At 42.1% G+C, this 12,823-nt stretch overlaps 1 protein-coding gene across 1 annotated transcript in view; it reads left to right on the top strand.

The window, feature by feature from the left end:
* Positions 1 to 3,222: 3,222 nt before the first annotated feature.
* NEK10 (NIMA related kinase 10) overlaps positions 3,223 to 12,823 on the top strand; it is a gene marked incomplete at its 3' end in the record, with an annotated part of 225,272 nt that continues 215,671 nt past the window's right edge. Inside the window, 2 exon segments of the mRNA XM_081247364.1 lie at positions 3,223 to 3,385; positions 6,146 to 6,212.

Consider the following 12,823-nt stretch of genomic DNA (forward strand, 5'->3'; position numbering starts at 1 on the left):
GAATATTGTCTTTATTTTGATATTAGAAGAGCTGCATGTCTTTCTCATGAGAACTAACTGATAGGGGATGGAGAAAAATAAGTGATTTCTATTTCCTGCCTCCTAATTTTCCTAAGCAGAAGACAGAAAAGAGGAAACAGTGAGAAAAGAAGACGAAACAAAATAGTGTGTGTTTCACAGTGATTTTTTGATAGTTAATAAATACTGAAATTAAAGCCCTTTAAGATAGGCTGGTCCATTATTTTCCCTATTTTAAAACACATCTGTTTAGAATTTTGCAATGGGATATGTAATAAACTCATCACATTACACGATATGTAATGAGCATGTTAATACTGAACTTTCATAGACTCAAGGCTTTTTTGTTTTTAATGGCTAATTTCATTATGAAATTTTTTTAGTAATAGCTAATGACAGGCCTTGGTTTGTTTTCTATTAGGCACATATGTAACAATTTCCTCCTGTGTTTTCTGCACTGTAAAGTTTCTGCTATCCCACAATGAATTTGTCAATTTATTATTCCTATCAACAGAACTTTGAGATTTTTGTGGGGGTTGGGGGCGGGGAGAAGAAGGGAAATAGCGAGTTTCTCACTAGTTTTTGTTTGATCTTGCTCCTTAAGGTATAATCTGATCTCTCCAGTATCAGTTCTGTAACCTTTATCTCACTACCTCTATGCTTTTAATGAAAACATTCCTATTGTTTGGGAAACCTTCCTTTCTGTTTCTCTGCTATTCTTGCAAAGCTCAATTTAAGTTTTGCATTTTCTTCAAATTGTGCTCTGCCTTGTGCTCTGTTCTGTAAGATCATTCTCCTGCCTCCACTCAAGAGTGTGTCTGGGGCTTCCCTGGTGGTGCAGTGGTTGAGAGTCCGCCTGCTGATGCAGGGGACACAGGTTCGTGCCCTGGTCCGGGAAGATCCCATATGCCGCGAGGCGGCTGGGCCTGTGAGCCATGGCCGCTGAGCCTGTGCGTCCGGAGCCTGTGCTCCGCAACGGGAGAGGCCACAACAGTGAGAGGCCCGCGTACCGCAAACAAAAAAAATGCCCTCTTTTTGTTTTTGTTCTAGACCAGTGATCAAGGGGTATTTTAGAAATTTGGGGAATTATTTTTTTCTTCTTGTTGATTCTGAATATTTATTTTAATACCTATTTAAGTTAATTTTATTCATTCCTTATGTTATAGTTACCACATTACTTTTACTTCCGAAGTACGTAATTTTCATTATCTGTGGATTCACCTCAGGATAGTAAAAGGGGTATTCAAAAATACCAGAAGGGGATGTTAGGTCTTACAGATTTGGACCCTACCACATCAGCCATGAGCTTAATGCAGGCGTGACCCCTCTGGGGTCGTGTATATTTCTCACATTACAGAGTACAGTGTGGTCCCTGGGTGGGTGTGGTGCTCCTCTGCTGCAGAGCCCCGTGTGTCCCATGCCTCATAATCATCTCTGCAACTTTCAGTCAGTTACATTCAGGGAAGGCCAAAACATTGGTTTAAGATTTTATTTTAAGAGAGGAGAAGAAAGGTGGGAAGCACATTCAATATTCTGATGAAGAAAAGTTCAGAGGAGTAATTTTGTCTCCTGCATAATATTTTAAATGTCTGTAGAGAATACTTTTTCTACTCAGCATCAGTCTGCCTTCCCCTCTCAACTTTCTGTGTTTTGATTGGTAACATTATTTCTGCTGGTTTTATGTTCTCTGAAGTATAATTAGTTATGCTCCATTCACCTGAGTTTGACTTTCATCTCACCTTTCTGTATTTCCAAAATGGTACCTTACTGTTTTAAATATGTATTTTCAAGTACTCAAACCTAAGTGTTGTTATTTCCATTAGGCCTACTTTTCCTTATTATTCAAAGCAGAGAAACATCAGGGAAGCATTCACTGTATTCATTTTAAATCAGGTTTTGGGAGACTGAATCACCACACTAATAGACATTCCTGTGGGCACTTGGAGCAACATTAAGATGGGATTGAGTAGGTCCTAGATTAAATTGTCCAGGGGACAGACAGCATGGTGGTTAAGGCTGGGCTCTGGGTTGAAATTCTAGGTTCTCCCCTGCGTCCATCACTTATCAGCTCTGCCCTGTTGGGCCTCCATGTTACAACTCTAAGCTAGGATGAAAAATAACCAGATGGGGGCTTTCTTGGTGGCGCAATGGATAAGACTCCGCCTGCCAATGCAGGGGACACGGGTTTAAGCCCTGGTCCAGGAAGATCCCACCTGCTGCAGAGCAACTAAGACCGCGAGCCACAACGACTGAGCCTGTGTGCCTCAACTACTGAAGCCCTCATGCCTAGAGCCCGTGCTCTGCCACAAGAGAAGCCCCCACAATGAGAAGCCCGTGCACTGCAACGAAGAGTAGCCCCCGCTCGCTGCAACTAGAGAAAGCCCGGACACAGCAGCGAAGACCCAACGCAGACAAAAATAAAATAAAATAAAATAAAATAAATAAATAAATAAAGAGGATGATGTGAAGAGTAGGTGAAATAACGAGGAAAGAGTTTGGAACAGTCCCTGGCACAAAATAAGCGCTCAATATTTTTCATTTTTTGAAGCTTCACAGTGTAAAGTTGAGTATTTTTTTAAAAGCTTTAATAAAATTAAAATTTTTTCAGTAAAAAGAAGCTTCAGACTTTCACAAAAGGTGAAGAGCCTTGCCCAGTGCCACAAAACGAACTAGTGACAGGTGTCCCACACAGCTCACTCGTACTTTCACGCCGGAGTCGCTGAAACTGTCTACACGTTACACGAAAGCTATTCAGCAGGTACCGTTGATCCTTTTCAAACTAAATATCTGGTTTGGAAGATAACTGATTTTTAGTCCATAGCAATTCTTGAAATTAAACACCCCAAAATGAAGCTGTTTTCTCTCCTACCCATTTTATTTCAAATGCTGAAGGTTGACACACCGAGTCCAGAAAAACCGACAGCGTTTAGGAAACCCTGGGTGGCAGGCAGGCTGAGGTCGGGGTGAGGCGGCTGCCGCCGCGAGGCCCTCAAGCCCCACCCCACAGTGCGCGCTGCGGCCCGGCCCTGCGCGTCTCTGGTTGCTGCGGCAACCCGAGGCCGGCGTCCCCGTCGCCACGGCGTTCGGCGGGCCGCAGCACGGCTACCCCTGATTGGCTGGGGCGCCCGCCGGTGGCAGAAGAGGTGTCGGCATTGGCTGAGGACGCGCCGGTTTCGTGGCCGGAAGGAGGATTGGATTGATGCACCAACGGTGCTGCTGGCAGCAGTGCCCCCGAGGTGGAGGGGACCAGGCGCGGGCTAGGGGAGAGGAGGACGGGCCCCCGATCCACAGCAGCGTGACAGTAGCAGAGACGATGAGAAGGGCGATTTCGAGCTTGGCCTGAAGGAGGGGCCCTCCCTTGGGCGCGGTGAGTGGGGCCGGAGCGGGCGTTCCTCTGCCGGCGCGCGGGTTCAGGCAGGGTCTCCAGGGAGATGTGGAGCAATCCGAGGCCTCGGAGTGAGCTCCCCTCGGCAGGAGGCAGGGCAGAGAGTGCGGGCTGTCGGGCGTGCGGGAGTCACTGTGAGCCTGTCTCATAGCAGATGGGTTGGTGTTGGCGGATGGATGGTGGGAAAGTGCCATCAACCATGCGTGATGGTCCTTTCAGTTCCATAAGGACTTATTCTGGTTACAGGAAGCCTGAGTGTGTCTCTTCCAATCTGCTCCTACACTCCGGAGGCTCCTTCATAAAACCCTTTATGGGCGTCCCTTCTCTGCCTTCCCCTTATGTTATGATGCTGCTCTGACAGTCCCTCTGCTTCTCTACTCAACGTGAGTGAGCCTGTTCAGTTCCATGCCTTCAGGCACCACATGTCAGCTGATTACTTGAAAACCTCCACCTCCAGCCTAGGCTGCTCCACTAAGCACCAGACCCCCAAACCCAGCTGCGAGTTAACTCCACACGTGCGCAACCCTAAACACCATCTTCCCCATTCCCACAGAGTGCCTCGCCCTTGGATTCCCTGTCTTGGGCCCCAAGATACAAAAACCACATCTGGACAATATCTTTGACACTTACTGCCTCTTCTGCATTTCCACCGGTTATCAAGGCTATACCTTCTTAATAGCTGTCAAATCAATTCCCACATCACTAAATCCCTTCTCACTACATTAGAATTTCCACCAGTTTCTTGGTTAAATTCAACACCCATCCACCTTCCCTGATGGCAGTTTGGCCCTATCTAATCCATTTTTCTGTCTATTGTTAGACTGATCTTTCTAAAAAACATATAAGGGCATTTCACTTCCTGCCAAGACTCCCTGTCATCCTCATTCACACTTCTTAGTTAGGCCTTCCATCAGCAGTTCCATCTTTGTTCCCAGAGCATGCCACATTCTCTCCTGTGTGTGCTGATGTCACCTGTTGCTCACACTGCCTTCAATGGACTCCACTTTTGCACCTTCCCCAACCCTGCTCTCACTCCCCAGTCATTCTCTGAATGTTGCCTAATTGCTTTTCTGCTTCCTCCTCTAGACTCTCTCTCTGAGCACAGAGGCCAGGTTTGTCTTCCTCACCATTTTTTGTATCTGTCATAGCACCCTGCAAGTATCAGGGGCTCAACAAATACTGGTTAAATGAATGATTCTCTAAGACAAGAAGTTACTGTTTTTCGCAGCATTCAGTAAAGCTTTCACTTATAAAAGATGAATGTTGAATTTCCAGGTTTTACTTTAATTTCAAGATCCTTGGTTTGGAAACTGTTTCAATTCACAGTCTATATTTCATGCCATAATCATTTTAATGGTAGCTGTTGTTATATGGCATAAGTTTAACATGGGAAAGAGAGAGTACAGTGCAGTTTGCAAGAGATAGGCTTTGAGTCAGACATGCGTGGGTTTGAATCCTGGCTCCAACATTTTAGCTGTGTGGCCACTTATCTGTGGCTTCGTTATCTGTACAATGGGCTAATAATAGCCCCCACCTCATAGGATTATATTAAAGACTAAATGTGTATAACCCATATCAAGTGCACAGTGCCTTATACTTAATAAATTTTCACATGTCTAAAAACTAGAAACATTCACATGGATGTTTGTAGCAGCTTTAATCACAATTGTCAATACCTGCAAACAACCAAGATGTCCTTCAGTGGGTGAATGGATAAATTAGCTGTGGTACATCCAGACAATGGAATTGCTGAAAAGAAATTAACTGTCAAGCCATGAAAAGACATGGGGGAACCTTAAGTGCATATTACTAAGAAAAGAAGCCAGTCTGAAAAGGCTATATACTGTATGATTCCAACTACATGACATTCTGGAAAGAGTAAAACTTTGGAGACAGTGAAAAGATCAGTGGTTGTCAGGGGTTAGCTGAGGGGTGGGGGGTAGAAATGAATAGGCAGAGCACAAGGATTTTTAGGACAGTGAAAATACTCTGTGCGACACTATAATGATGGATACATGTCATTATATGTTTGTCCAAACCTACAGAATGTACAACACCAAGAGTGAACCCTAAGGTAACCTATGGACATTGGGTGATTATGATGTGTCAATGTAGGTTCATTCTTTATTTGTTTGTTTGTTTGTTTGTTTGTTTATGGCTGTGTTGGGTCTTCATTTCTGTGCGAGGGCTTTCTCTAGTTGCAGCAAGCGGGGGCCACTCTTCATCGCGGTGCACAGGCCTCTCACTGTTGTGGCCTCTCTTGTTGCGGAGCACAGGTTCCAGACGCGCAGGCTCAGTAGTTGTGGCGCACGGGCCTAGTTGCTCGGCGGCATGTGGGATCTTCCCAGACCAGGGCGCGAACCCCTGTCCCCTGCATTGGCAGGCAGATTCTCAACCACTGCGCCACCAAGGAAGCCCCTGTAGGTTCATTCTTGGTAATGAATGTACCATTCTGGTAAGTAATTTTGATAATGAGGGAGGCTCTGCAGGTGTAGGGGTAGGGGGTATATGGGAAATCTCTGTACCTTCCTCTCAAATTTGTTGTAAACTTAAAACTGCCCTAAAAAATAGTCTTAAAAAAGAAGTAAAAGAAACACTGAAGGTTGGAATTGTGAAATTTCCATGGTCAGCTCACAAAAGGTAAAAATCAGTCTTTTAATTCAGTCAAGTACAATTTCTGGGACATCATCCTGCTACCCAGTCACACTATACTACTTGATCACAAACTTTGTTCTGATACAGGTAAGAGACTCATTCAGTGACAACTTATTGACCATCTGATGGATCCAGGGCTCTCTGCCAGATAAAGGTGAGGCAAAAGAAAGTGTAACCAGTAAAGTCTCAAGTAAGTGAAAGAAGGGCCTGGAATGTCACTCTGCCTGTCTCAGCTGCTCAGACTTTGAGGTCAGAGTCAGAATGGACTGAGTGGAGCCCTTGGAGAGGTGGAGAGGAGGTAGAAGTTTACTGGGCATCCAGAAGGGAGCATAACCAAGTCCCTGTGCCCTCAGAGCCCAGGATCCCAGGGATGGTAGCCCAGAGTCCATAGAATTCAGACTCTCTTGCTAGGTGTATGGGTTCAAATTCCAGCTCTGCCACTGCTGGACACAGGATGTCTGCCAAGTGGCTTCATCTCGGAACTTCAATTTCCTTACGTATACAGTGGAGTTGTTGTGAGTAGTACATGAATTAGTACAGACAAATTTCCTAGAACTATGGTAGGTACATAGGAAGTGCCAGGTACATGTTAGCTGTTTCTATTATGTTTTACCTGGGGGAGAGAAATAAAAGATAACAATAAAGCAGGATGGGGGGGGATAGAAAGTCTCAACTTGGGAACAGGTTATGTGGCTTGGATTTTGAAATGAGTCTTACATTTTTGAGACTTGGTCTTCCACAGGAAAGTGAACTCTATGTGTACTCATATATCCACCTGACATGTGTGATTAAAAAGAAACATGAAAATGAGCACTGAATAAAATAGATGGTTTTTCGTTTGGTAAAATGGTTGCTCATTCATATCTAGAAGTCAAACTTCCCTTCATCTCAGCTGAAATCTGCAACAGTCATAATAAAGGTCATGCACTCACGTCTGTGGGGGTGGCTCAACTCAGAGCTTATTCAGTATTGTATTAGGAATAGTTATAGTTGACAGGGAGTCTAGCTTCACAACCCTCAAGAGAGTCAAAGTGGCAAAATCACAATCAAATGGCACATATCTAGAAGAGAGACTAAGAAACCCTCCTACAAAAATTGAAATAAAACAAGAGGCAGAATGGATAAAGCACAGCAGCCATAACATTGATCCTGGGCCAGCAGGAAAAAGTTACCCAGTATATAGTGTCTTTTGCATAAATGACAGGGAATTGTTAATTAATTTGAGAAAAGTGTGTCTGAAGTAATATTTGGTTACTAAGGTGATAAACATTTACCTAGAAAATTCACTTAGGCAGATAGAGAGCTGGATAAAGGGCACCAATAAGTGAAAGTTAGTATAGCATTCAGTTAACAGGGAAGACCCTGCCTGGCTTTAAATTCCTGCTCTGCCACCAGAGGTTTAAAGCTCTGTGACTTGGACAAATTACTTAACCTCTATGGGCCTCGGTTCTGTCATCTGTGAAATGGGGACAGTAAAGGTAGTTGCCTTATAGCTTTGTTAGAATTATATTAGTTAACGTATGGAAGCAATTAGAATGGTGCTGGCACAGGGTAAGCCCCATGTAAACATTAGCTTTTATTATTGTTGTTACTGTTACCAGATATGAGATCTTAGCCAAGTTACTGAAGCTCAGCACCTCAGTTCCTTCATCTGTGAGTTCTCCAACTCAACACAACCATCTCCTAGATTTGTTTTAGTATTAAACAAATACATAAAAGTGCTTATAATTGTAAACCCAAAATAACATTAGGTGTAACAAATTAAAATGAAGACTATTTGTGACATTAAAAATAAAACCTTTTTTTTCATTTTATGTCTAGTATTTGTCATCAGTGAACCAAAGTCAGTGAATATAAGCAAATGACTTAAAATAAGCGTGACAAGCTCTTCAAGCTGAAGTAATAGTAATATTACCAATGATAGTATTTACAACAGCTGTCATAATAACAACTTAGCTAGCTAGTTTTTTGTTTTGTTTGTGCCACACCACATGGCATGTGGGAATCTTAGTTCCCCGACCAGGGATCAAACCTGGGCCCACGGCAGTGGAAGGGCAGAGTCTTAACCACTGGACCACCAGGGAATTCCCCTGGACAGTTTTAAAGGAGTTTCACTTTATTTTATTTAGTTCAAACTACCATCTTATAATGGGGATATAATTATGTCTATTTTTTGGTAAATGAGGAAACTAATAATCAGAGAGGCCCGGGGACTTTCTGAGGTCACTCAACAGGCAAGTAGAAACCAGGTCTCCTCCATCACTGCTGCTCCTTTCACCTGCATCCCAGCCGTGTAACAGGAAGACTTCACAGTCCCAAGCCTGTTAGCTCTCATCAGTGGAGACCACAGCATTCATATAATGTGCGTGTGTGTGTGTGCTACACTTGACATAAATGTGAATACTCATTCCTGTAGGAAATGTTATTGTCCTATTGTGTATACTTGAGGTAGCCCATATTTAACACGAATATCTTATTTACCTTGTGGCTTCCCTGTGTTTATAAAGAGATTTTTGTCAAACCAACATTCTGTAATAACTAGATGCTGGTCAGCTGGGGCAAATGTATCATTTGCTGATAGTTTTTTTCATCATCTTTATTCTCCATCTATAAACAAAGATCCTCCAGTTATAGCTGGAGCTTCCCAATCACATTTCTCTTGGGATTTGTTTATTCATTCATTCATTCATTCATTCATTCTTTCAGCATTTATTGAATACTTCTTTTATTATACTAGCAATGCTGTGCTGGATGTTGGGGATGAGCAAACTGGCTGTCATCCACATCTCTGACTAGTTTATAGTAAGCTAGAGGAGACATATGCATAGTTATTGAATTATTCCCTGAATCTGCCCCTTTATTGAGAGCTTCAAGGCAGGGAGGTCAGTGAAAATTTCCTTAAAGAATGAATACTTGAGTTGAGATGGGTGAGCCTTCCAGGGCTTTCTGCACTAATCTTGCCCTTGAGTCTAGGAATAAAGGTCTCAGGAGTGCAGGAAAAGCAGGCCTGGGGCAGGGACACATGGCCCAGGTCTGAGTGGAGCTGTTGGGGGCAGAGACTTCATCTCACAGGACACCTCAAGTCCTCCTTACATTTGTTTTTATGCCGAGAGAAATAGGAAGCCCATGAAGGCTCAATTGGTCAGATTTGTACCATAAAAAGGGTGCTTTTGTGTGGAGAACAGACTTCTTCTTGTTGGGAGGAGAGAGAAACTGGAAGTTGGGAGTCCATTTAGGAAGTGGTTCCTGTAGTTCAGGTGGGCAATGATGAGGATGAGGGTGTTGGCAGTGAGGATGGAGAGAAGTGGGCAGACAGGGACTGTACTGAATAGAAAAATAGTGAGCTAATGAGTAAGGGCCTTAGGAAGAGGAAGTGTCATTTTTCCAAGGTTCATGCCCCCTTGGGCTCTTCTTGAGTTGAGATTATTTGAGATTCTTCTGTTCTATGAGCTGGCCAAAGCCTTGGAGGCCGCCATCAGCCCCAGCCCAGCTCATCTGCTGCCTGTCTCCCCAAACCACTCTCAGGATCTGGCCTCCCTCCGTTTGTGCATCCCCTGGAGTATTCTTCCCCTGCCCCACCCATTCTCCTGGACCTGCTTCACAGCCCTGTCACATGTGCCTTTCCATGGCTCTTTCTTCAGCCCACAGTGGTCTCTCGTTCCCTAAAATTCATTCAATTTATAATCTCCTTGGGAAACTAATTTTCTCTGCTTTTTGACATTTCTAGTGTTCTTATTTAATCCCTTGTATTAGGCCGAACCATAAGAAATTGTTCTTTTTTTTTTAAGGCCCAATATCAGCAGTTTCATGTTGTTTAACCTACGTATTTCTCATTTCCCACACTTGCTGAGTTATGGATGGATGTTTTTGCAGCATCCAGTAGTGTCTTGTGCACAGTCAGCACACAATAAATTAAAAATACACTTAAGGGCTTCCCTGGTGGTGCAGTGGTTGAGAGTCCGCCTGCTGATGCAGGGGATGCGGGTTCGTGCCCTGGACCGGGAAGATCCCACGTGTCGCGGAGCGGCTGGGCCTGTGAGCCATGGCCGCTGAGCCTGTGCGTCTGGAGCTTGTGCTCCGCAACGGGAGAGGCCACAACAGAGGCCCGTGTACTGAAAAACAAACAAACAAACAAATACACTTAAAAGAAATTTTATTAGATGAAACAAAAGTTATTCAGTGCCACCAATGATTAGGAACATCAGTGTGTTTACCCAGTGTTCTCTTTACTCTTTGAGGGTCTAGGGGATTGGGCTGAATCCATACTCACTTATTTATCATGACTTATTTCCATTATGGCTAACTTTGGGGAGAAGGCATTTTTTTTTTTACCACGTCTTATTCAGTGCAGTATCATCAGTGCCTGTCATATATGAGGAGATCAAAAATTGTTTCTTGAAGGAATGAATAAATATTGTCACCTTTCTCTGTCTCACAGAAACAGAGAATTGAATGTAATCTTACTATGTTTGGAGGTCAATGAATAAAGAGAAATTTGGTGTGCTACTTTATTTATTTTCATTGACTGGTTAATATAAATTATTAATTATTATTAATTTATAATAATAAATTATATTTAATTATTAATTTAATTATTATTTAATATAAAATTATTAATATAAATTAATATTAATTATTTCTTCATGCCATCTGGACCTTTTTTCCCCTTTACAATATCACTACTTAATACATGGGTCTTAGGTTCATTCTACCCTTTGTCACGAATAGACTTGGGTAAGCAGCCACACAAGGCATGAGCACAGACTATCACAAATATTGTGCAGTGGCAGTTGAGGGGGCCCCCAGGAAATCCATTCCTATCTGCAGGCATTACCCTTTATCACAAAAGATATGAGTTAAAATGGGAATACATCTTCAAAATAGGAAAATGATAATGGTGCCTATTGTCATATATTCTAGTTGACTTTGGAACAGCACTCTCAGTCCACCTTGGGACTTGTGGACTTCACCAGAAGAAGATGAAGGCAAACTCCTAAGGGAGTGTCTAACCTGTAGCAGGTGCTCAATAAATATTCAGGGGAATGAGTAGGAGACAGTCAAAATACTCTTATCACTTTTTATTCTTTTACCCTCAAGTGCTTGTTTAACTAGAAAATAGAAGGTTGTTTAAAGAATAAAGTGTGCATAAGGAAGGTGTCAAGTCTGCTGACTCGGGAGCAAGGCCATGACAGTACTTGCCCTGGCTGATGCCACTTCTGCCAATGGCAGTTCTGTAGCAACTGCATCTTTGTTTGGCACCATATGATGGTATTAAAATACAACACCTACCTAGTTCTCATGAGTGAACCAGGATGAATGGATGTGTATTTGTAAGGATGCCAGGGTCCAGTTGCATTTAACCAATACACGTAAACACATTTTCCTTATTTCTGGTTGCTCTATGTGAATTATATCTTATTTAAAATTATATCTTATTTTAACCACTTTTTTTCAAATTTTAAAGGGATTTTAAGGAAATATGTCTACAGTAAAGGAATTGGAGTAATGATTTTTCATTTTGCATTTCCAGCTATTTATGGGGCTGAAAGTTCTGTAAGTTTTTAATACCTACCTGAGCACAGACAGACTGCATCTTGACATCTAACATGGAGGTTAGCTGTCATTCAGCCAAGGAAAGAAGGACTCCCTGTTGTTGGTACAAGAAGTTCTAACTTCCGTGGTAGGGTTCATGACACGTTATTTTAGTGCCTTTTCAAAAATAATAAAGCTGATGTAGCAAAGTGGTAATTAACCTTAGTCATGCCAAACTCTTACTGCTATTATGTTCTAAGTGCTGGTTTTATTTTTTTTAACCATTAGTAAAGGTAGTAAATAAAATGGAATAGTTACAAAGATGCAACCTAAGTGATTAGAAGGAAAAACATGTATCTGTGGGATATGAAGCTATTTCCCAAAATGAATCAAATGATTTTTCTGTTTTATCTTTAGAAAAGATGAGGCCATTTAAGGATCTCTCAAGCAGCTAAGGCAATTGTGGTATAAAAAGGAATTTCTGGGCAGAGAATCTGAAAACCATATCACAAATACTCGCCATGTTATTTAGTTAGTGGGTTTATATTGCACAATTTAGATTAATTACAATCAATTAATTTTACCATGGCATGGATAATCTCTCTGTCATACGTGTTTACCCTGCAATTACTGAGTGATGTGTGTGTCTCTGGGGACTTTCTTTTAGTATTAACCCAAATTTCAGGTGACATCAGGAGATATGAATTACTTTCGAGAGTTTCTTCTTTAAAATGGGTTTAAAAATTCAACAATGAGTCAGAACTCTGATTATGCCTGTACTTGACTAGGGCTATAAACACCAAACTGTTTGAAATCTGATCTGAGATAGTACTTGGGCTCCATGACTGACAGGTACAGAGGAAAGATACTGAATGTTTCTGTCCTTAAAGTAATATGCACTTGCATTTTATATGTAATCTTTCACTTCTATACCCATTCCATTTTAAGAAAAAATACTAAATTTCACCTTTTCCATTTAGAATCAAAGGAAAATCTGAATATGAATAAATGAATACAAGTGTTTGTGTAGCAAGTATCATAATCTCTGGCCTCATCTCATCTGTAAAATGATGTTAGAAAATGAGTGGTTTTCTATTTTTATTTTTAGCAGTGGAACCTTGTTTTCAAATGAAACTGTACAGAGACCCCTAGAGAAATAAGACATAGTGCATTCAGCCACTCTCACCCTCCCCTGGTTGTCCTGGAATTGACAGCGACTGGGTTAGTCCTTTC

This window comes from Mesoplodon bidens (genome assembly GCF_964165515.1).
Source record: "Mesoplodon bidens genome assembly, chromosome: 10".
NCBI lineage: Eukaryota > Metazoa > Chordata > Mammalia > Artiodactyla > Ziphiidae > Mesoplodon > Mesoplodon bidens.